This window comes from Mastigoproctus giganteus, chromosome 13, assembly GCF_048544385.1.
Source record: "Mastigoproctus giganteus isolate SK-2022 chromosome 13, ASM4854438v1, whole genome shotgun sequence".
NCBI lineage: Eukaryota > Metazoa > Arthropoda > Arachnida > Uropygi > Thelyphonidae > Mastigoproctus > Mastigoproctus giganteus.
In genome coordinates, this window is record NC_143587.1 from 80,292,518 (window position 1) to 80,319,089 (window position 26,572).

Here is a 26,572-nt window from a genome sequence, read left to right on the forward strand (position 1 = left end):
AAACAAATTCTTTTGATGAATAAATTGTATTGTATTGTATTGTATGGAGGTTAGCGAGCGAAGCGATCAGGGACTGGAGCCTCCTAGTTAACCATTAATTTAGTTAGTAAGCAAATCATAAAAAAAATGAAAAGTGTCACTTTTATCATAGCTGCAAACCTGCAAATCTTACTCTTAACTTTTTCTTGAATGGGTTTTCGAACAGTATATAAGCTACCCAGAGTGAAATTTTTTTCCAGTGAATTTGGAAGTTTGTAAAAACTGAAAAACTATGTACTTAAATATTATTACTTAAAAGGTAAAGGTAAACTGCAGCCATTATCAATCCACTGCAGGATGGAAGCCTCCTCAATGATTCATGGTGAGGGAAATGGACCATAATCTGCCACGCTGGTCCAGTGCAGATTGGCAGATTGACCATATTTAGCAGTTAGGGGCTTGAACCCCCGGTCTACTAAAAGAGCATGTGCTACTGTACTCCCACTACTGACCACTCAGCTACGGAGGCCTTAAATTCTCTTAAATATTGATGTTTACTATTTTGACTTTATAGCTAAACAGTAGATCAAGATTATTGTCAAAAATAAAATGAAATAAGAATTGTATAAAAATAAAAAAATTAAAAATTTATCAGTTTTTCTTTTTTCAATGAAGTAGAATCCTTTACATTTATATATGTATTATTTGATTTAATTTCATCAACTTCTGAATCTGAATTCCAGAGAAGAAAAGTGGAAAAAAACCCATAAAAAATAAAATCATAAAAAACAAAAAAATAAATAAATTTAAAAGTTGTCATTACTTTTTTTTTGATGCAGTAATATTCTCTATATTTATATATGTATTATTTGATTCAGTTTTAACTTCTAAATCTGAATTCCAGAGAATTTCTTCAAGTTCAGCTTGTGTAAATCCACATAATCTTGAACCTTGTTGAAAGTTGTGCCCTTTATGAAATTTTGAAGTTATTGTAATATAACAAGGTTAGGATGTATGCAGGACACTATATTTCAGGCAAATCTGATTTTTTTCAATTAATCGAATTTATATTTTCTGTAATTAATAGATGTGAAAAGTAACTTTTTAACAATTAATTACTGACCAATAATATATAAAATTAATTCTTTTCACTTCACTGCACATACCTCAACATAATATTTGCTCAAGTTTTTGTAATATAGCAAAACCTTGCTGTAGCAGGGTTCAGAGCAGATTCAAGAGCAGTGATCTCTTGTTTTGCGAGATCTCCAAAGTGGGGTTTGCGATAATTCATTCTACCACAGAAAATCCGATTGGCAAAATGTCGCCCTTCTTCATACAGAAAGGGTTAGATGGGTTAGCAGGTTCACCCAAGTCAGTTAAGAGGCTCCGTTCTGGAGACTTCTTAATTGAAACCAAAACTGACAGGCAGTCTGAGCAGCTACTCCATGCAACATCAACCGGAGGAATACCCATAACAGTAACACCACATAGAACACTAAACTCATCAAGAGGTGTCATTTCGGAATGGGACCTTCTCGACGTAACCGAGGAGGAAATCTGCTTGGAACTGAAACCTCAGGGAGTTATAGCCGTCAAGAGAATTAGTGCGCGTAGGGATGGGAAACTTGTTAAAACCAGGAGTGTTATCCTGACTTTTAACTCTCCCAAACCTCCTGATGAGATTAAAGCTGGCTACATCAACTTCCCAGTTCGTCCATATGTTCCAAACCCTTTACGGTGTTTTAAATGCCAGAAATATGGACATTCTCAAATGGCCTGCCGTGGAGTCCTTGCATGCGCTCGATGTGGTGCAAAGGACCACGAAACAACAGCATGTTCAGCCGCAAAACCCACCTGTATTAATTGTGAAGGCGAACACCCGGCCTATTCATGAGCATGTCAGAGGTGGAAAGAAGAAAAAGAAATTTAACGGCTGAAGGCAGAGCTAAACATATCGTACCAGGAGGCAAGGAAAGCAGTGAAACCTCTCAACATCAAAAAACCTACCTACGCCCAGAAGGTAGCAGGGAGGTGTTCCATTGGAACTCAGACGGACATGTCCATCCCTCCAAAAGAATCATTTACTCCCATCGCACGTTATCTTTTAAGCTCCCAAAAACCTGCACAGAAGGACCAATTAGCTGCCACTCCTATATCAGTACCTCCTAATGCTCCACAAATAACAAAATCAATCACGAAAGAAAAGAATAAGAAAGGTGAAATACCACCTACAACCCAAGAAAAGATGGATGTAGAGCAGAAGGAGGTACAAGAAGACTCAGTCTTGGAGCTCTTTGCTGAGGAGGAAATGGACACTGGACAGCGTCCGTACTTCCCCAGGAAGGATAAATCCAAGACTGAGAAAGGTAAGCCCTCAGCACCTCGGAAGCCGCCTGATGGACCCACCAAGCCAAAATAATGGCTAAATTCCTACAGTGGAACTGCTGTGGATTCCGGCAAAACAATGATGACATCAAGGCCCTTCTGCAAAAGCATGAGCCTGTCTGCTTTTGCTTACAAGAGACATACCTGAAGCCAAATGAAAACCCTTCGCTTCGTAACACTACTATCATTCGAAAGGAACTGATGATGGACCTGCTCATGGGGGTGTTGCTATAATTCTGGGCAACCACACCCGATATCAAACTATTGCGCTCACCACCAACATAGAAGCGGTAGCGGTTCGCCTTACGGTAGGGTTCTTAATAACAGTCTGCTCAGTATATGTGCCACCTGGGGCTGATATCTCCCAGAGAGACCTTGATGATCTCATTGTGCAGCTGCCTACGCCTATCTTACTCCTGGGCAACTTCAATGGACATAACACCCTGTGGGGTAGTGCAAACGTTAATGGAAGGGGACGTGTCATAGAGCATGTGCTCAATGACAATGACCTATCCCTTCTAAATGTGGGAACTAACACCTTTTTTCACATGCCTACCCGTACGTTCTCTGCTATTGACCTCTCTATATGTTCCCCCTCTCTCCTTCCTTCAATCACTTGGGAGGTAGAGGAGAATCTTTATGGGAGTGATCACTTCCCCGTGATAACGAGCCTACTTAAAGTGACGCCATGTTCACCTTTTAGGTTACCACGATGGAAGATTGATCAGGCCGACTGGAACACCTTTCAACACCTGGTAGACTTTAACGTCAGTACAGTCAGTCGGGAGCCTATCAATGACGCAGTGGCGTACATCACAGAAAGCATTGTCCATGCAGCTGCAGCTACAATCCGAAAACATCTACCCGGTTTCCGCCATTTCCAAAACCTTGGTGGAATACTGAATGCACAGCAGTAAAAAAGGCACAAAATACAGCTTGGGGGATATTCCGACGATATCCTACCACAGCCAATCTCTTAGCCTTCAAACGTGCACGCGCGAAAGCGCGATATATTCGTCGTCAGAGCCAAAAGGAATCTTGGGTCCGCTTTACATCCACCATTACCCAGTCAACCAGCAGTAAAGCTATATGGGACAAAATCCAGAAAATGAAGGGTAAATATACATCGCACCCTTCATCGGTCCTGGAGTATAATGGATGCGTTATTGCAGATCCAACTGCAATAGCCAATGCACTTGGGGAGACTTTTTCTGCCATCTCGTCAACATCTGCTTACTCCCCAGAATTTCTGGTCTGGAAAGATAAATGTGAAAAACAGCCGATTAACTTTAAATCAAGGAGATCTCATCCCTATAACGGGCCCTTTACCACGGAAGAGTTAGAAACAGCTCTAACTCTTACCAAGGCAAGTGCTGCCGGACCAGATCTTATCCATTATGATATGATCAAACATCTGTCTGCAAAATCCATGGACCAACTGCTTTTTCTATATAACAGAATATTTCAAGAAGAGCAGTTTCCGGATTCCTGGCATAAGGCAATCGTGCTTGCCTTTCCTAAACCAGGAAAGGATCCCAAAATCCCAACGAACTACCGTCCTATTGCTCTGACTAGTTGTCTGTGCAAAATTCTGGAGAGAATGGTCAATGCCCGCCTTATCTGGTATTTGGAGGCTAATGGGTTTCTCTCCAGATTTCAGTGCGGCTTCCGTAGGAATAGGTCAACTTTGGACCACTTAATCAGGCTCGAAACTTCCATTCGAGATGCCTTTTTAAAACGAGAACACCTGGTGTCAGTGTTCTTTGATATGGAAAAAGCGTATGACACAACTTGGAGATTTGGAATTTTAAAAGACCTCTACAGCATTGGCCTTAGAGGTAATCTCCCCAATTTTATTAAAAACTTTTTGTCACCGATCTTTCCAAGTCCGTGTAGGATCTACTCTCTCTCGCTCTTTTACCCAAGAGGAGGAAGTACCTCAAGGATCCGTTTTAAGTGTTACGCTTTTTGCCATTAAAATGAATTCCGTCACAGAACAACTTCCTCCAACTGTAAACTGTGCCCTCTATGTTGACGATTTCAGCATATTCTGTCATTCCTGCAACATGAGGGTAATTGAGAGGCAACTGCAACGTGCCATTGACCATTTGAACTCATGGGCAGCGAATAACGGGTTCAGGTTCTCTGCACAAAAGACAGTTTGCATGCATTTTTGCAGAAAGCGCAATCTTCACCCTGAACCTGAACTGAGGCTTGGACAAAATGCTATCCCAGTAGTACCTGAGACTAGATTTTTGGGGCTTATATTCGATAAAAAGCTGACCTTTCTAGAACACATCCGTCAACTACGTGCGAAGTGCACGAGAGGTTTGAACATCCTACGTGCAATCTCCTCACATTCCTGGGGCGCTGACCGATGTACCCTTTTGCGCCTCTATCGTGCACTCGTACGATCTAAGTTAGATTACGGGTGCCAGGTATACGCATCCTCTAGACTCAGCGTACTCCGATGGCTGGATCCCATCCACCATCAGGCGATCCGTATTGCCACTGGAGCATTTCGAACTTCTCCTGTCCATAGCCTCTATGTCGAAGCGAATGAGCCCTCGTTATCGCTTCGCAGGAAACAGTTGTCTCTACAGTATGCTTTGAAATTGAAATCCCTGCCAGACCATCCAACGTGGACACCCGTTTTTGAGCCACGTTGGGAAAATCTGTACAACATTCGCCAGACTGCCAATAAACCATTCGGTATTCGTATCCAAAGGCTACTCAATGATTTGAACATCACATTAGACAATGTTGCCCCATCACCAGGGCAACCTTTTCCACCCTGGCATGCTCGTGTCGCAAACTGCAACTTCTCCCTTAACAACTGGAGAAAGAGTGATACATCATCCAACATCTACCTGCAGCTCTTTTTAGCTGAGCGCTCGGAACATGCTGACTTCTTGCCCATCTACACAGATGGCTCGAGGTCAGATATGTCTGTCGGATCTGCAGCTGTTTTTCCAGACACCACGGTATCTGAGCAGATCTCGAACGAATGCAGTGTGTTCACTGCAGAGCTGCATGCGGTTGAGCTAGCCTTAGATCGTATACAAACCACCAACCACAAAAAATATATTATATATACCGATTCTCTGAGTTCATTGCATGCTTTATCATCGATGAGGTTCAACCCTCATCCTGTCCTGACCCGGATACAGCAGAAGCTGCATTCCCTAGCAGAATTCAAATTTGATGTTCATTTCTGCTGGATCCCAGGCCACATTGGGATCTCAGGAAATGATTTGGCAGACTCTGCAGCCAAATCAGCGAACCTATTTAACTCTTGCCTGTCAGTCCCCTATACAGACTACAGGCAAGTAATTCGAAAGAAACTGATATCCCAATGGCAACACTCTTGGCATGGACAGACTACAAACAAGTTATATGAGATTAAGCCTGTAATTGAACATTGGCAGTCTAGTCTGCGCAGGAACCGAAAAGAGGAAGTTGTTCTATCTCGGCTCCGCATAGGACATTGTCACTTGACACATTGCTATCTGCTGAGGGCAGACGATCGTCCTATGTGTAGAAATTGTGACACCATTTTAACAGTCCGTCATATTTTAATTGAATGCCCGTCCTTTTATAATGACCGCCGTTTATGTTTTAGCCATCTGTCTGAACCTTATACACTCAGACAGGTTTTAAACGACAATGTCAATATGTCAGCTATTTTTAAGTTTTTACAACTTATTAATCTAAATAATTCAATCTAAAATATTTTTATCGTTTTATACTACATGAACGTTTTAAATCGTATATTCTTTTAAAATAATATACAAATAATTTAAATTTTATATTCTACATCTTTTTGACTTGGCGCATTATAGCCTTAGATGCTAATGTGCCATAAAACAAACAAACAAACAAACAAACATTAATGATTTCTCATCATTTTGTACTTGAACTTCAATTTAATTTTGTTTTGTATTTTTTTATTTGTGATCTTTTAAAATTATATGTAATTTTAGATATAATTTCTTCCACGTAAATGATTTATAAATAAAAAAATATATTAAACTTATATATATTTAATTTTTTTTTCTGGTGTGTGCACTAGTCCTTTTAAGTAAAATAAGGGTGCATGACCAAAAAAGTTAGGAGACCAATGCTCTAGAGCACAAGGCTTGTCTATTAAATTCAATTTATTGTTAAACTCAAAGAAATATAGTCTCCAAAGTTGTAAGAATATTAAGAAAAATACTGTACTGTGAAATAAAAACATATCTTGTAATACTGTATTTTACTTTACTTAAAAGTAGAAAAGCATGAAATTTTTCCATGTCGAATAATAGTAGTAGTGGACTAAAGGTGCTGTCTGTTATTTCTGAAGCCCATTAAATTGAGAGTTTACTGTACTTTAATAATGCAACTAATGTATTTCATTAATCTTCTTTAATTTAATAAAATAAAATGTGAATTTTAATTAAAATTAAATATAACATGAATATATTTCTTTTCTAATGTGATAAAAAAAGTTAATTCGTCATTTGTACATTTCATGCTTTTATACATGATTTTTGCAGTGCTTTTATTGGGATATGCAGCAGCCTGGAAAGCAAGGTGTGAGAAATTACAACATTAACACATAGTCCATATATTTGTTTGTCCTTTGGTTCCCACAGGACAAACAAATATATGGACTGTGTTAATGTTGCTAAACACAAAAAGAGGCACACATACTTGCATATATAAGAGCACAGTAAATATATGGCAAATTTGAAGTGTTAAGTTATCAAATGTGAACATTATATCAGAAACAGCATGCTGCTGAGATGTAGAAGATGCAGAATATCAATATGGTGAGTGTAATGTAAAGAAAGAGCACGTATGTATTTCTGTATAGACTGTTCCTTGAGATCACCCTTCAATCCACTGATATTATGTGTTATAGCATCTCTGTAAAAACCTGTTGTGTGTCTAGTGTTGTGTCACTGGGCACTTAGCAACCATTCAGCAAATCACCTGGAAATCCACTGGCTAGTTCCTATCCCTTACCATGAATAGGTGAGCCAACTGTAACATTAATTGGTACTCTGTGCTGGGCTGCGCTTTGGGACCTTGGCGATTTCAAAGAGTAAGCCCTGAAAAAAAAAAAATAAATCAAATGGTGATAATAGATAAAAATATTAATACTTTAAAATAAAATTTTATTATATAGAAAATACAAAAACTGTGAGGAAGATGGATAGGTAGGAGAAGAGGGGAGTTATAGTTGGAATTAGATTAATATTGAAACAGAGAAAGCAACCTCTGGAAAGGGATGCAAAATTGGGTTGACCAGCAGCTGCGTTGCATATTGTTTTACAACCTTTGTATGCTGTTTGATAGTTTCTGCTTAGCAGGTGCAAGTAAGGAAAGAGAGGGTGGAAAGAAATCACATTGCTACCATATTACTTGCTATTATGTGGGACCAGCTGTATTACAACGTGTGCATGCTGCATAACAGCCTCTGCTGAGACAGAGATGAATAGTGTACATCTCCAACCTTCAGAATGCTGAATAAAACTAATTTTCCCATCTGGTGAGTATGGGCTTGGCACACCCAGGGTCCTCAGCTGGATATCATCATTCTTCTCTTTCTTGGTGATTCCCTTCTATTTCTGATTTTTGTTCTCTCTCTCTCTCTCTCTCGGGATAATTCAGAATATTTTTTTTTTTTGGCTCGTGCAGCATAAGCCTCAGGCTTTCTTGTACCATATGCTAATAATAATAATAATAATAATAATAATAATATATTTGGCTGAGGTATTCAGCTGATTACATCTGGTTTGGGTATCCGGCTATGTTCCATCTGAATATAGCTGACTATCCAAACCAAATATGGTCAGCTGAATACCCCAGCTGAACACACCTAGTCCTGGTCTGTCTGTTTAAGGTGTTAAATTTTGCATTACAAGTTTACAAGTTTGTTTTCTTTTATCTTCCCTCAAGTTCTGAATGTTGCATATAAAAAAAATGCTATTTTTGTTGAGGATTTCTGATTTGTTCTTACTATTATTTTAGTTTAGCTGTATTTGGTAGATGTTTGGAGTAAGTTGGAGTTGCTGGAATGAGTACAGAGAAAGACAGCAAGATTAGAGAATGGAACAAAGAGGTGCTCTTATGAAGAAAGGCTTAAATTTTGTAAATTACAGTGTCTGGAGACTATGCACCTGTGAAGTGATCTGATTGAGGTATGTAAGGCCTTGAATGGTTTGAGCATGCTCAGTGCTGATAGGATTCCTCCTCTTTCTCAGAATAATCACCTGAGAGGGCATAAATTCAAATTCAGGAAAGACAGTTTTAGGATAGATGTGCAAAGTTTGCCTTTAGTCAGTAGGTGGTTGATTTCTGGAACAAACTTCCATCTGTTGTTGTAGAAGTTGATAGCTTGAATAGATTCAAGGCAGAACATTTAGAGTGAGTAGATGGGTGAAACGAGAAAAAATATTTGGAGAGAGTAGATGGGCGAAATGAGAAGGGGTTTTTTTTTTTTTTGGCTGATGCTGTATAAGCTTGCTTTCTTGTGTCATATGCCTTTGCTAGTGCTATAATGGGATTGGGGGAAGGGAGGCAGCTAAGGGGACAGATAATTAGCAGAAGATGGAGAGATTCCATTCATTTGGTTCCAGATATAGATTTTTCACTCATATAATCATATCTGTTGTTCCCATTTGTAGTAAAATCCTTCATGTGTACCATTCATCCATTGTTACTTATCTTTTCTTTTACCTCTCTCTCTGGTCTGGTCAGGTCAGGTCATAAGACTTGTGGGTTTCTTCGATGATTGTTTTCTACAGCAGCATGTTAAAGAGGCAGTAAGGGGAAGAAATACTCTTCCCCTTACTGCCTCTCTTGGTTATCAGCAGTGATTCTTCATGTAGGTAAAAGACCCACTGAGTGGCAGCAATCACAGTGTACTAATGCGAAATTTAATTAAAGGCATAACTACTGTCAAAGGTAAAGGGAAAGGCTTTCTTAAGGGTGACTACAGTGGTCTCAGACAATTTTTAAATTCTGTGCAGTGGAACCAACTGATGATGTTATCAACAGCAAACAAGAAATACTGAGACATGTGGCACAGAAGAAAGGTGCATGGGATGCATATAAATTAGGTGATACAGAAGCCTATGGTAGATATAAATTAGTCTGTAATCAAACCACAAGGGTGGCTAGGCAAGTGATGGGTAGCAGAAACCCATTGCTTGCCTAACTGCATATGGGTAGCAAGTACTCCAGAGTAACTTATCAACTGTGTGTGGTACTATGCTCAGGGTAGTGGAAAGTGAAAAAGACTTTTAGGGTGTGGGTTAATTGTGCAGACAGCTCATGCGGTTTTGTCAATAGTATACAAAAACTTTGCTACTAGGGATAAGGAGGTGATTATCCCTTTGTATAAGGCTATGGTTAGGCTGCATCTTGAATACTGTCTACAGGTCTGGAGGCCTCATTTTAGGAACAATGTAGATCTGCTGGAATGGGTGCAGAGAAGGGCAACCGAATTGGTGAAGGGAACAAAAGGGTGCTCTTACCTAGAAAGCTTCAGTTCTGCAAATAGCAGTGCCTCAAGACTAGGCACCTATAGAGAGATCTGATTGAGGTATTTAAAGCTTTGAATGGATTGAGTAAGCTGAATGTTAATGGCATTCTTCCACTTGCTGAGACTACATACATAGGGGGCATAAATGTAAATTGAGGAAGGATAGGTGTGCAGTAGTTTGTCTTCAGCCAGCGGGTGGTTGATTGTTGGAACAGGCTTCCATCTGTTGGAGTAGAAGTGGATGAGTTGAATAAATTTGAGCAAGAACTAGACAAATTCTTAACTGAACTGTGTTATTTTTTTTTCTTGGCTATTGCTATATAAGCTTGCTTTCTTGCATCATTTGCCATTACTACTACTTACTACAACAAGGTTAATATATTAGTTGAGGGATGGATTCTATCTCTCTGCACATGTGTGCACCCTTTTTTTAGCTTGTTAGCATTTATATATGGTAAAGTGCTTATTGTCTTTATGTCTGTTCATTTGTCTGTCCATCCTTCTGTCTGCATGTAAATACTCAACCCCAAGTGAATGGATTTTCATGAAATTTTTATTTGGATTTTTTGAAAGATTTGTCCAGCCATTACAAATTTAATTAAATAGAAATCCAGCAACTGTTATTTCAATTTTCCATCCACACTTAATAACGTCTGGGGGAAGAAGGGAAGGAGGGAGGGATAGGGAGAAATTTTATGTATATATATTTTTTTTTTCTTTTTTTTTTTAATAAAAATTTCTTCAGCCTTTTCAAACTTAATTAAAATTGGATTAATTGAAGTCCAGCATTATTATTTATTTTTTTATGTATATCACTTAGGCTATCCATAAACTGGAAATTTCAAGCACAGGAATTATGTTTGTTGCCATTCACGGATTGCAGGAATGAATGGGCAGGATGCACAGAAATGAAATGTTCTCAGTTTGCACTTAAGTTGTTCCTCTTTTGTTATTTTCTTTAGGCACATTAGCATATATATAAGTATAAGTGCCTATTGTCTTAACCATGTATATCCATCTGTTTGTCTGTCCATTCTGTATGTAACAAACTTGATGCCCAGTGAATGGATTTTCATGAAATTTTATTTGGTTCATATAGTCTAACAGTCTCTCCACTCATTGTCTCATAGATGTACTGTTTCTGCTTCATGCCTTTTCTACAGATATTTCCATGGGCACTGTTCCTCTGAATTGGCTTCTATAATTCCCACTCTCTCTCTTTCAAAACAGTCTGAACACGCGCCGTCACCAGCCAACATCCATTTACTGTCCAGCTTCAAACTCACAGAACCAACTTTTCATCTTCCTCGTTTATTCATTCAACTGCCATTTTCTGGAACAACCTTCCTTCATATGTATTTCCTGAAAATTACAGTCTACAGAAACAGAAATTCAAGTCTAATGTCAACAAATATCTTCTTTCATCTTCTCAGTCTCCAACCCAAGACGGTACTAAGTACTATAGGTTCTAATACCTCTCGTGTTTGGGGTTTTCATAAAAAAAAAAAAAAAAATATATATATATATATATATATATATATATAGGAACATTTGGCAAGCCATCCCAAATTTCATTAAAATCATAAAAATAGAAATCTGACAATTAATATTTCTTTTTACCATAAAATTTGTATGTAAAAAAAAAATCAGTGCACACTTCATGTGTATTGTTATATAAGACTCATGAATGTTATGTCACTTAAGAAGAGATAGATATATATATAGAGAGAAAAGAGAGTTAAAAAATAAGAGTATACAGAAGGAGAGTAATATATATTAAACTGAATGACTGTTTGGAGAACATAAAAACCACAGTGATTTGTGTTCTATAAACTTATCTTTGTAATTAAGAAGAAAACTATATTTACTTTTTCCTTCAAGTTAATCACAGAAAAAGAAAACATTCGATTGATTTTAATAAAAAAAAACAATAGAATGCACCTTAAATATAAAATTAACTGCCTTGTAATATGGCGCCTCCGTAGCCAGGTGGGAAGGAGCAGCAGTGCGTAGCACACGCTTCTTGATTAGACCGGGGTTCGAGCCCGTCACCACCAAATACGGAGGATGCGGAAAGGTCATTCAGGGAATGACCACCGCATATCCCGGAGCAATATGGCCTTAGTTGCTAATGCTCCTAAAAACCAAATAACAACAACAACAACAACAGCCTTGTAATGGAAGTATATTATTGGATGTTTGGACATTACTTAATGAGAAAATATTCAGTTTATGTCATATTTTCAGCATATGTTTTGTTGGTCCCTGGAAAACTTTTAAGAATCAATCATAGTCTCCCCCTCCCAACCACAGGAATCAATGATAGTCCACCCTCCCAACCACATTCATACAAATGAAAGTATATTTCGCATATTACTTGAGAGTGAAAAGTTAGATGAAAAGTTAGATTCAAGGCCAAATTTTCAACCTATGTTCTGTTGGTCCTTGAGAAAATTTCAGGTTCAGTTACAATTTTACAGCCCTCATTCCTTCCTTCCTCCCTACAATAATTAGCATAAATGAAAGTGTTTTTGCATTAATTGACAAGAAAAATGTGGATTGCCACCAAATTGTCAACATATATTCTGTTGACCACTGGGATGGTTATAAATTCAATTCTGATTTAGCATTAGTAGAGGCATATGATGCAAGAAAGCAAGCTTATGCAGCATCAGCCAGAAAAAAAAAACAGAAAAAAACTTCCACTTCACTCCTCCATTCGTTTGAAATACCTGTCCAGCTGAGCCTTAAATTTATTTAGGCTATCAACTTCCACAACAAGGGATGGACGTCTGTTCCACCAACCAACCAACCAACCAACCAACCACCCGCTGGCTAAAGACACATTTCTGGACATCTATCCTACATCTGTCTTTCCTCAAATTGAATTTATGCCCCCTCAGGTCATTATTCTGAGCAAGAGGAAGAATCCCATCAGCATTGAGCATGCTCAAACCATTCAAGGCTTTATACACCTCTATCAGATCACCTCGCCGGTGCCTAGTCTCCAGACACTGTAATTTGCAAAACTTAAGCCTTCTTCATAAGAGCAACCCTTTGTTCCATTCACTAATCTTGTTGCCCTTCTCTGTACTCGTTCCAGCAGCTCTACATTCTTCTTTAAATGAGGCCTCTAGACCTGTATACAGTACTCAAGGTGTGGACTGACCATTGCCTTATACAAGGGGATATTCACCTCCTTATCCCTGCCAGAAAAATTCCTGTATATCATTGATAAGACACCACGAGCTACTCTTGCAGCCTGTCTGCACTGCTCAGAGAACTTCATATCTGCCTGCAAAATTACCCCAGGTCCTTTTCATTCTCTTCCACTGTCAGTGTAGTATCACAGAGTTTTAGCATTAGCATTAGTAGAGGCATTTGATGCAAGAAAGCAAGCTTATGCAGCATCAGCCAAAAAAATTAAAGTAAAATAAATAAATAAAATATAACCACTTCCACTTCACCCCTCTGTTCGTTCGAAATACCTGTTCAGCCGAGCCTTAAACTTATTTAGGCTATCAACTTCCACGACAAGCGATGAAAGTCTGTTCCACCTACCAACCACCCGCTGGCTAAAGGCAAATTTCCGCACATCTATCCTACATCTGTCTTTCCTCAATTTGAATTTATGCCCTCTCAGGTGATTATTCTGAGCAAGAGGAAGAATCCCATCAGCATTGGGCATGCTCAAACCATTCAAGGCTTTGTACACCTCTATCAGATCACCTGGCTGCTGCCTAGTCTCCAGACACTGTAATTCGCAAAACTTAAGCCTTTCTTCATAAGAGAACCCCTTTGTTCCATTCACTAATCTTGTTGCCCTTCTCGGTACTCGTTCCAGCAGCTCTACATCCTTCTTGAAATGAGGTCTCCAGGCCTGTATACAGTACTCTAGGTGTGGCCTGACCATTGCCTTATACAAGGGAATAATCACCTCCTTATCCCTGCTAGAAAAATTCCTATATATCATTGACAATACACTATGAGCTACTCTTGCAGCCTGTCTGCACTGCTCAGAAAACTTCATATCTGCCTGCACAACCACCCCCAGGTCCCTTTCATTCTCTACCACTGTCAGTGTAGTACCGTAGAGTTGATACGTTGCTCTGGAGTTGCTGTTTCCCATATGTAGTACTTTACATTTGTCAATGTTAAACTTCATTTGCCACCTCTCAGCCCATCTGCTCAACCTTTCCAGATCCTTTTGCAGCAGCATAGTGTCAGTAGTGTCCTTGACAACCCTGCCAACCTTCGTATCGTCTGCAAACTTGGACATTAAGCTTGATATACCATCATCAATGTCATTTATAAATACAGAAAACAATAAAGGACCCAATACTGAACCCTGAGGGACTCCACTAATAACATTAGTCCACGATGAGCAGTGTCCATTGATTTCCACTCTCTGTCTTCTCCCCCTCAACTACCCCTTTATCCATAGCAGCAATTTGCCTCCAATGCCACACTGCTCCAATTTGTGCAGCAGTCTTCCATGTGCAACAGTATCAAAAGCCTTTCTAAGATCCAAGTATATAATATCAAAGTTATTCCCTGCATCCAGTTATTTTGTGACTGCATCATAGTATCCAATCAAATTGGTCAGGCAAGACTTCCCCTTAACAATACCATGCTGTGTCTGAGCTATAACTGAAGTCTTGTCTAGATGATCCTGCATTGCTTCTTTAACCAGTGCCTCCATTAATTTTCCGGGAACAAAAGTTAAACTCACAGGTCTATAATTACTTGTGTCAGCCTTTGATCCTCCTTTGTGAAGGGGGGTCACATTTGCACATCTTCAGTCCATGGGTACCTCCCCTGAGTCCAAGGAAGCTCTCATAATTATGGCTAAGGGTTTGCTTACTTCCATTGCTGCCTCCTTTAATATAACTGCATAGATTCCATCCACCCCAGGTGCCTTTCTTGTGTTTATCTTCAACAATTTCTCCTCCACTTTACTCTCAGTTATTACAAGATTCTCTAGCTTACTGCTAGAGTTGAATACACCTCTGGCATTCCCCTCACTGAATAACTCCTCATGTGTGAATGTCGATGCAAAATATTCATTTAGTTTGTTAGCTACCTGAGCGGGATCATCAACAGTTGACCCATCGATATCAAGTGGACTAATCTGATTCATCCCCTTCCTTCTAGAGTTTACATGAGTAAAGAACTCTTTGCTGTTTTTCTTTGCATCCCTTGCCAAAGATTTCTCGTAATCTGCCTTCGCCTGCCTAACCTCCTTTGTAACTTGGTTACAGATCAACTTGTATCTATCATAGGCTTCTGTGTCACGTGTTAATTTGTATGTATCCCATGCATTTTTCTTCTCTGCCATTTGCCTCATTAGTTCATCTGACATCCATTTAGGCCTAAACCTTGAACAATATTTCTTAGTTGGTATGTAAAGCCTAGTAGCTTCCAAGATTAGTTCTTTGAATGCTTCCCATTTTGAATTTGCTGTTGGTAACATCATCAGTTGATCCCACTGTATAGAATTTAGCTGCAAGAGTAGCTCATGGTGTCTTGTCAATGATATACAGGAATTTTTCTAGCAGGGATAAGGAGGTGATTATTCCCTTGTATAAGGCAATGGTAAGGCCACATCTTGAGTACTGTATACAGGTCTGGAGGCCTCATTTCAAGAAGGATGTAGAGCTGCTGGAACGGGTACAGAGAAGGGCAACAAGATTAGTAAATGGAACAAAGGGTTGCTCTTACGAAGAAAGGCTTAAGTTTTGCAAATTACAGAGTCTGGAGACTAGGCACCGGCGAGGTGATCTGATAGAGGTGTATAAGGCTTTGAATGGTTTGAGCATGCTCAATGCCAATGGGATTCTTCCTCTTTCTCAGAATAATCACCTCAGAGGGCATAAATTCAAATTGAGGAAGGACGGATGTCGGATAGATGTGCGGAAATTTGCCTTTGGCCAGCGGGTGGTTGGTTGGTGGAACCGACTTCCATCACTGGTTGTTGAAGTTGATAGCCTAAACAAATTTAAAGCTCAACTGGACAGGTATTTCGAACGAACGGAGGGGTGAAATGGGAGTGGGTTTTTTTTTTTTTTTTTTTTGGCTGATGCTGAATAAGCTTGCTTTCTTGCATCATATGCCTCTGCTAATGCTAATGCTAATGCTAATTTAAATACTGTCTCAGTCCAACGTAGTTGCCTTTACGAAAGCAATACCCCTTCCCTTTACCCCTAATGGTAGTTACCTCTTTGAGTAAATCCCACTTCAGAACACTGTGATCACTGTCACCTAGTGGTTCATTTATCTGCAGATTCTTAATGCATGAAGAATCACTACTGATAATCAAATCAAGAGTATTACTCCCTCTAGTTGCCTCCCGAACATGCTGATGTAGAAAACAATCATCCAATAAATCCACAAAAGCCTTACTAGTGTGTGAGTAACCAGCCCCCAAATTCCAGTCAATATCTGGGAAATTAAAATCCCACATAATAAGACTCTCTGATTTAATGGCCCACTCTATTTCTCTGTACAGTTTCTTATTATACTCATCAGAGTCATTAGGCCTATAGCACACTCCTACTCTCAATTTTGATCTCCCAATGCTTATGTCACAAGAGTTGATACGTTGCTCTGGGGTTGCTGTTTCCCATATGTAGTACTTTACATTTGTCAATGTTAAACTTCATTTGACACCTTTCAGCCCTTCTGCTCAACCTTTCCAGATACTGTTGCAGCAGCATAGCGTCAGTAGTGTCCTTAACAACCCTGCCAACTTTTATGTCATCTGCAAACTTGGACATTAAGCTTGATATACCATCATCAATATTATTTATAAAAACAGAAAACAATAATGGACCCAACACTGAACCCTGAGGGACTCCACTAATAACATTAGTCCACGATGAGCAGTGTCCATTGATTACCACTCTCTGTCTTCTCCCCCTCAACCACCCCTTTATCCATAGTAGCAATTTGCCTCCAATGCCACAGTGCTCCAATCTGTGCAGCAGTCCTCCCTGTGCAACAGTATCAAAAGCCTTTCTTAGATCCAAGTATATAATATCAAAGTTATTCCCTGCATCCAGTTCTTTTGTGACTGCATCATAGTATCCAATCAAATTGGTTAGGCAAGACTTCCCCCTTAACAAAACCATGCTGTGTCCGAGCTATAACTGAAGTCTTGTCTAGATGATCCTGCAGTGCTTCTTTAACCAGTGCCTCCATTAATTTTCCTGGAACAGAAGTTCAACTCACAGGTCTATAATTACTTATGTCAGCCTTTGATCCTCCTTTGTGAATTGGGATCACATTTGCACAACTCCAGTCTATGGGTACCTCACCTGAGTCCAAAGAAGTTCTCATAATTATGGCTAAGGGTTTGCTTACTTCCTTTGCTGCCTCCTTTAATATAACTGGATAGATCCCATCCACCCCTGGTGCCTTTCTTGTATTTATCTTCAACAATTTCTCCTCCACTTTACTCTCAGTTATTACAAGATTATCTAGCTTACTGCCAGAGTCGAATACACCTCTGGCATTCCCCTCGCTGAATAACTCCTCATGTGTGAATGTCGATGCAAAATATTCATTTAGTTTGTTAGCTATCTGAGCAGGATCATCAACAGTTGAACCATCGATATCAAGTGGACCAATCTGATTCATCCCCTTCCTTCTAGAGTTTACATAAGAAAAGAACTCTTTACTGTTTTTCTTTGCATCTTTTGCCAAAGATTTCTCGTAATCTGCCTTCACCTGCCTAACCTCCTTTGTAACTTGGTTACAGATCAACTTATATCTATCATAGGCTTCTGTGTCATGTGTTAATTTATATCTATCCCAAGTATTTTTCTTCTCTGTCATATGTCTCATTAGTTCATCTGACATCCATTTAGGCCTAAACCTTGAACAATATTTCTTAGTTGGTATGTAAAGACTAGTAACTTCCAAGATAAGTTCTTTGAATGCTTCCCATTTTGAATTTGCTGTTGGTAACATCATCAGTTGGTCCCACTGTATAGAAATTAAATACTGTCTCAAACCATCGTAGTTGCCTTTACAAAAGCAATAACCCTTCCCTTTACCCCTGATGGTAGTTACCTCTTTGAGTAAATCCCACTTCAGCACACTGTAATCACTGCCACCTAGTGGTTCCTTTATCTGCTGATTCTTAATGCATGAAGAATCACTACTGATAATCAAATCAAGAGTATTACTCCCTCTAGTTGCCTCCCGAACATGCTGATGTAGAAAACAATCATCCAATAAATCCACCAAAGCCTTGCTAGTGTGTGTGACCAACCCACAAATTCCAGTCAATATCTGGGAAATTAAAATTGCCCATTATAAGACTCTCTCAGATTTACTGGCCCACTCTATTTCCCTGTACAGTTTCTTATTATACTCATCAGAGTCATATACCTATAGCACACTCCTACTCTCAATTTTGATCTCCCAGTGTTTATGTCACACCAAACTGACTCAACACTGCATTGTCCAGCGATGTTGACTGGCTTCACTTCCTTGGATTTTATGTGTTTCTTAACTAATGGCATAACCCCTCCTCCCTTCCTATCCTGTCTATCCTTTCTGTAGACATTGTACTCCCAAAATTCCAGTTCTGCATTCCTTATATCTGTGTGAGACCATGCCTCTGATATTCCAATAATATCTGCCTTTGATGCTTTGGGCAATACCTCAAATTCATCAAATTTATTTACCAAACTCCTAGCATTGGTGTACATGCAAGTATGCATACACCTGTTCTTTTTCTTAGCTACCCTAACACAACCCATGTGTTTAGTTGTACTGCAAAGACTCCCAGCAGTCTCTGAAATATCCTGCATCTTGTTTTCCAGGCTTCTGCTCATTCCAATAGAAGTAGTGCAAGAATCACTTTCACCTCTGGCAGTGGCTACTGTTAATCTATTAGTCCTTGTATCTCCCCCCCAAGCTAGCAGTTTTCCGACCCACCTAACACTGCCTCAATAGCATCAGCAAATATTCTTGCACCCTTTCTATTTAAGTGTATCCCATCCCTGTAGAAGCAGTCCCTTCTGTTAACAAGTACAGACCAGGCTGAAAAAAATTCTACCCCTTGAGCGTTGCTTGCACAGTCTTTTCAGGGCCAAATTGATCGACAAGGCTCTCCTTCTATCATGTCTGGGCAGAATTGCAGACACTTTCAAATTCAACCCTAATTCATGGCTTTTTTTCAACAGTGACCTGTACTTGTTAAGTAATTCTGCCGGTCTCCTACTCTTAATATTATTAGTGCCAACGTGTACAACTATATCAGCTTTTGTGCACTTAAAAGATGATATCTGGTCTACAACATCATCAACCTTTGCACCTGGCTGACATACCCTGGTCCTCTTCCACCTATCCTTTTTACAAAGCATGTTTCCCGTTTCCCTGACAATAGAGTCACAAACAACTACTAATTTCTTTGGGACCAGCACATTCTGCCTTGGGGGTTGCCACTGTGTTGCATGATGACCAAGTGCAAGCTCTGGGGTTGATGTGGGCAGCTGAGAGCTTGATGGGTTCCTCACTCATTTTCCCTACAGAAATAATAAATAATATAGGTGCACTATAGCCAGTGTAGCTTATGCACCATTAAACATCCATAACACGCACACACCCTACAGAAATATTTCTATAAACTTGGAACAGGAGCTCTGTCCATCCATTTCAAAATTTCAGTGCTTACATAGACTGTTTTTTGAATCTGTAACAAATTTTAATGTCAGTGGGTTGACTTTTATAAATCATGAATTATTACTGTTTTAAAATGCATCTGAAATGTAATGGTCTGCATAAATTAACTCATTTTTTTTTTCATGTTGGTCAGTCTTTCCAGGTTGGAGATGATTGCAGATGATGTTGAATTCAGTTGTGGTTAGTGGGCGAGGTAGGTTAATATTGCTAGTGTTCTGTGAAGAATGAAAGTGTGCCATTCCCACACTCTGGAAAAGGGTATCAACTGAGTTAGTAGATGGTATATGTCAGCTGCAACCTCCGTAGCCAAGTAATCATGAGCAGAAGTACACTCTCTTTGAGTAGCTCCTGACTGCTAAATACGGTCAATCTGCCAACCCGCACTGGACCAGCATGGCAGATTATTGTCCATTTCCCTCAACATGAATCGTTGAGGAGGCTTCCATCCTCAGTGGATTGATAATGGCTGAAGTTTACCTTTTTACCATATATGTCAGCTGTTAGTTTCTGCCTCCTGTGGAAGGCAATTATGGTTAATGGTGGCACTGCTCCTGCTAACCTGAGTTAGCAACAAAGTTATTTTTTCCAGTCAGTCAAATTAGAGTCCTTCTGGGTAAGTACTGTTATGTAGAGCTAAGCAGTAGTCTGCACTGCAGGCAGAACCCATAGAGAGTCTGAAAGACATAATAGCAGACAATGGAGTTCTCAAAACTCCATGCCTCCAGGTATTGGGGTAGCCCAGCTGAGAATTGGTGATCCCAACTATCAAGCTGCTAATCAGGTGGTCAAGTGGGAGTCTTTCAGCCGGTACCTGCAGCACAGCGGTAGGGTGTTGTTCGGCCACATGTGGGTCTGGAGGACCTCACACACACACACACACACACACACACACACACACACACACACACACACACACACACACACTGGCTGAGGCCAGTGCATGAGAATGGTGGTGGGTAGGAAGAAGGGGACAATTATTGAGGGAAAATAATAGAAGGGTTTGTGATAGGTGTGTTGTGGTAGCTCTGTGTCTGCTTGAGTATATGGTGATATGTATTTTAGTTTATGTGCAGATGGGGAATCTCAAGCCAGCCAAATTATTATTATTTTTATTATTATTAGTCATATAGTGCAAGGAAGCCTGAGGCTTATGCTGCACCAGCCAAAAAAAAAATTTCCCAAGCCAACCTGAGAGAGAGAGAGAGAGAGAGAGAGAGAGAGAGAGAGAGAGAGAGAGAGAGAGAGAGAGAAAGAAAGAAAGGAATCACACCAAGAAAGAGAAGAATGATGATATCCATCTCAGGACCCTGGGTGTGCCAAGCCCATACTCACCAGATGTGAGCCCCTGGAGTTAATAAATGAGTTAAAAACCATGAGGGGTGTGTGTGTGTGTGTGTGTGTGTGTGTGTGTGTGTGTGTGTGTGTGTGTGTGTGTGTGTGTGTGTGTGTGTGTGTGTGTGTGGAGGACTGGATATGGAGAGGGGGTGCAGAGGAATTTCTCGCCGTATATGGTTGTGTGAGCTCGGGTGGATTGCATGTCATCTGTGGTAGTGTAGGAGGCACCAGAGAGGTACTTGTGTCTAATAGCTGTTGCCTAGGCATTAGCTATTATAATGTAACTGTTGTTATTGATGCAGGTTTACTGATCCTTTGATTTATGATCACAGCCAGCCAGATAGGGTTACTATTCTTGAGTGAGAGATCTAAATCCACTAGTCTTAGGCGCACCCTTGCACTCTTGTACAAGGCAGTCTTCATTCCGATCATCACATTAGCATTAGCATTAGTAGAGGCATTTGATGCAAGAAAGCAAGCTTATGCAGCATCAGCCAAAAAAAAAAAAAAAAAACCCACTTCCACTTCACCCCTCTGTTCGTTCAAAATACCTGTCCAGCTGAGCCTTAAACTTATTTAGGCTATCAACCTCCACCACAAGGGATGGAAGTCTGTTCCACCAACCAACCACCTGCTGGCTAAAGGCAAATTTCCGCACGTCTATCCTACATCTGTCTTTCCTCAATTTGAATTTATGCCCTCTCAGGTGATTTTTCTGAGCTAGAGGAAGAATCCCATCAGCATTGAGCATGCTTAAACCATTCAAGGCTTTATACACCTCTATCAGATCACCTCGCTGGTGCCTAGTCTCCAGACATTGTAATTTGCAAAACTTAAGCCTTTCTTCGTAAGAGCACCCCTTTGTTCCATTCACTAATCTTGTTGCCCTTCTCTGTACTCGTTCCAGCAGCTCTACATCCTTCTTGAAATGAGGCCTCCAGACCTGTATACAGTACTCTAGGTGTGGCCTGACCATCGCCTTATACAATGGAATAATCACCTCCTTATCCCTGCTGGAAAAATTCCTGTATATCATTGACAATACTCCATGAGCTACTCTTGCAGCCCGTCTGCACTGCTCAGAGAACTTCATATCTGCCTGCACAACCACCCCCAGGTCCCTTTCATTCTCTACCACTGTCAGTGTAGTACCACAGAGTTGATACGTTGCTCTGGGGTTGCTGTTTCCCATGTGTAGTACTTTACATTTGTCAATGTTAAACTTCATTTGCCACCTCTCAGCCCATCTGCTCAACCTTTCCAGATCCTGTTGCAGCAGCATAGTGTCAGTAGTGTCCTTGACAACCCTGCCAACCTTTGTATCGTCTGCAAACTTGGACATTAAGCCCGATATACCATCATCAATATCATTTATAAATACAGAAAACAATAATGGACCCAACACTGAGCCCTGAGGGACTCCACTAATAACATCAGTCCACGATGAGCAGTGTCCATTGATTACCACTCTCTGTCTTCTCCCCCTCAACCACCCCTTTATCCATAGCAGCAATTTGCCTCCAATGCCACACTGCTCCAATTTGTGTAGCAGTCTTCCATGTGCAACAGTATCAAAAGCCTTTCTAAGATCCAAGTATATAATATCAAAGTTATTCCCTGCATCCAGTTCTTTTGTGACTGCATCATAGTATCCAATCAAGTTGGTCAGGCAAGACTTCCCCTTAACAAAACCATGCTGTGTCTTAGCTATAACTGAAGTCTTGTCTAAATGATCCTGCAGTGCTTCTTTAACCAGTGCCTCCATTAATTTTCCTGGAACAGAAGTTAAGCTCACAGGTCTATAATTACTTGTGTCAGCCTTTGATCCTCCCTTGTGAATTGGGGTCACATTTGCACATCTCCAGTCCATGGGTACCTCCCCTGAGTCCAAGGAAGCTCTCATAATTATGGCTAAGGGTTTGCTTACTTCCTTTGCTGCCTCCTTTAATATAACTGGATAGATCCCATCCACCCCTGGTGCCTTTCTTGTGTTTATCTTCAACAGTTTCTCCTCCACTTTACTCCCAGTTATTTCAAGATTCTGTAGCTTACTGCTAGAGTTGAATACACCTCTGGCATTCCCCTCGCTGAATAACTCCTCATGTGTGAATGTCGATGCAAAATATTCATTTAGTTTGTTAGCTACCTGAGCAGGATCATCAACACTTGACCCATCAATATCAAGTGGACCAATCTGATTCATCCCCTTCCTTCTAGAGTTTACATAAGTAAAGAACTCTTTGCTGTTTTTCTTTGCATCCCTTGCCAAGGATTTCTCGTAATCTGCCTTCGCCTGCCTAACCTCCTTTGTAACTTGGTTGCATATCAACTTGTATCTATCATAGGCTTCTGTGTCATGTGTTAATTTGTATGTATCCCATGCATTTTTCTTCTCTGCCATATGCCTCATTAGTTCATCTGACATCCATCTTGGCCTAAACCTTGAACGATATTTCTTAGTTGGTATGTAAAGCCTAGTAGCTTCCAAGATAAGTTCTTTGAATGCTTCCCATTTTGAATTTGCTGTTGGTAACATCATCAGTTGGTCCCACTGTATAGAATTTAAATACTGTCTCAGTCCATCGTAGTCGCCTTTACAGAAGCAATAACCCTTCCCTTTACCCCTAATGGTAGTTACCTCTGAGTAAATCCCACTTCAGCACACTGTGATCACTGCCACCTAGTGGATCATTTATCTGCAGATTCTTAATGCATGAAGAATCACTGCTGATAATCAAATCAAGAGTATTACTCCCTCTAGTTGCCTCCCGAACATGCTGATGTAGAAAACAATCATCCAATAAATCCACAAAAGCCCTGCTAGTGTGTGAGTAACCAGCCCCCAAATTCCAGTCAATATCTGGGAAATTAAAATCTCCCATTATAAGACACTCTGATTTACTGGCCCACTCTATTTCCCTGTACAGTTCCTTATTATACTTATCAGAGTCATTAGGCCTATAGCACATTCCTACTCTCAATTTTGATCTCCCAATGTTTATGTCACACCAAACTGACTCCACACTGCACTGTCCAGCGATGTCGACTGGCTTCACTTCCTTGGTTTTTATGTGTTTCTTAACTAATCGCATAACCCCTCCTCCCTTCCTATCCTGTCTATCCTTTCTGTAGACGTTGTACTCCCCAAATTGCAGTTCTGCATCCCTTATATCTGTGTGACACCACGTCTCTGATATCCCAAGAATATCTGCCTTCGATGTTTTGAGCAATACCTCATATACATCAAATTTATTTACTAAACTCCTAGCATTGGTGTACACGCAAGTATACCTGAACCTGTTTCTATTCTTAGCTACCCTAACACAACCCATGTGTTTACTTGTACCGCAATGGCTCCCAACAGTCTCTGAAATATCATGCATCTTGTTTTTCAGGCTTCTGCTCATTCTAATAGAAGCAGTGCAAGAATCTCTTTCACCTCTGCCAGTGGCTACTGTCAATCTATTGGTCTTTGTCTCCCCCCAAGCTAGCAGTTTTCCGACCCACCTAACACTGCCTCGATAGCATCAGCAAATATTCTTGCACCCTTTCTATTTAAGTGTATCCCATCCCTGTAGATGCAATCTCTCCTGTTAACAAGTACAGTCCAGGCTGAAAAAAATTCTACCCCTTGAGCCTTGCACAATCTTTCCAGGGCCGAATTGATCGACAAGGCTGTCATCATATACTCCCTCCTATCGTGTCTGGGCAGAATTGCAGACACTTTCAAATTCAACCCTAATTCTCGGCTTTTTTTCAACAGTGACCTGTACTTGTTAAGTAATTCTGCCGGTCTCCTACTCTTAATATTATTAGTGCCAACGTGTACAACTATATCACCTTTTGTGCCCTTAAAAGATGATATTCGCTCTACAACGTCATCAACCTTTGCCCCTGGCAGACATACCCTCGTCCTGTTCAACCTATCTTTTTTACAAAGCATGTTCCCCTTTTCCCTGACAATAGAGTCACCAACAACTACTAGTTCCTTCGGGACCAGCGCATTCTGCTTTAGGGGTTGTCTCTGTGTCACGCGATGCCCAAGTGCAAGCTCTGGCGTTGATGTGGGCAGCTGAGGGCTTGATGGGCCCCTCAATTTAGTTTCTTCGAGGGCATCCACCCTGTCCTTCAAGCTCTCATATAGGCCCACAAGAACGCCGAGTTGTTGCCTGATATCGATACACTCCTTGCATCGCGCACACACAAAGACATCCCCCTTGGCAGTATCATGTCCCATACCCGATTGCTCTGCAAACATCAAGCAAACAGTGCATTTTATAAGGCTGTGAGTCAGAGGACAACTGCCCCCCTCAGTTCTGCTCTGAGCCACAGCACTTCCATTAGCTTGAGCCTTTTGCTTTGCTGAGGTGCCTGGTACCATACGCCTGTGGTGCCTGGTACCATAAATCCTCAACAGCAGTGAACTGGAGAAGACTGGGCATAATCCAAAGACCGATCCTTTTGACCATAACATGTGCCTGTAACACGGTATCAACTCATGCACGTCAGATGATTGCTAGAGCTGCACCCTAGACCTGTAGGTTGTCCGTGTGGGCATGCCCTACCATCTGAACTGTGGAACCAGCACTACATTCACAAACTTTACCACAGATCCTGCCAATAACCGATCCATGGAGAAAAGGAGACTACAAACCCATCTGATGACCATCTGGCAACAATGCTGGACAGACTCCACATAGGGAGAAATTACACACAAGTTCTTGCCAAGTGTACAAACTACATATCCACAGTATCCATCGTGGTTCTCCCCAGGGTTATATACAACCTACCTCCTCACAGGGCATGGAGCAGTCCGCTGTAAACTAAATCTGCTGGGAATTATTGATGACCCAAGGTGTGCCTGCGGCTCCCTGGAGTCCTGGCACCATCTTATGTACGAGTGCAAGTTGTACGAAGATCTCCGTGGTTTACTTGTCACCCAACTTCATCTTATACCTACAAATCAAGAGCATTACCTACTGGAGGATGAAATCACCTACAGAGCCTTTCTGAATTTGCCCAAAAGATGTTTACTAGATGCCGGACACTTCCATCACCTGCTGATCCTAACCTACTGGATCCACCTTAGATATAAACTCAAACCCTGGTCAACCCGCTGCAAGGAAATCACACACTCTGGAAGAACCAGGCTGTAACAACAAAAGTGCAAACCAACCAATCACTACGTCATTGTCACCACAAAGAACAGGACATCAGTCCCAAAAGTGACCACCAAAATCAGACCAAACTCACTGAACAGACCCTCTACGTTTTAAGTGACAATTGGACGGGACAGGTGTCCCAAGTGCTACCAGACTCAGATCATAACTAGGACAAACTGGAAGATGGGTCACCATTCCCATGAGTGACATTTCTTAGACTGGACTGGACTCACTGAATAGGAACTCCTAAGAAGACTTGCCACAGCTTTGATGTTCAAAGCCATCTTGGCTCTCAAAACCATGTTCCCTTGCATGGTCCTTTCTTCCCCTTTCCTCCCAGTGGGGGGAGCTTACGGTCTCTTTGTCTCCCCCCTCCCCGCTGATCCCTCCCCTCTGGTGGGCATGAGCCTGCCCCACTGACACCCTGGGGTCGCCTTCTCTATTGACCCCATATTTCTGTCTGTTTCCCCCCCAGCCTTCA

General features: G+C 40.8%; 1 protein-coding gene across 1 annotated transcript in view; it reads left to right on the forward strand.

Annotated features, from left to right (window-relative positions):
• LOC150076212 (prestin-like) overlaps positions 1-26,572 on the forward strand; it is a 402,991-nt gene that overhangs the window by 214,126 nt on the left and 162,293 nt on the right. The window lies entirely within an intron of this gene.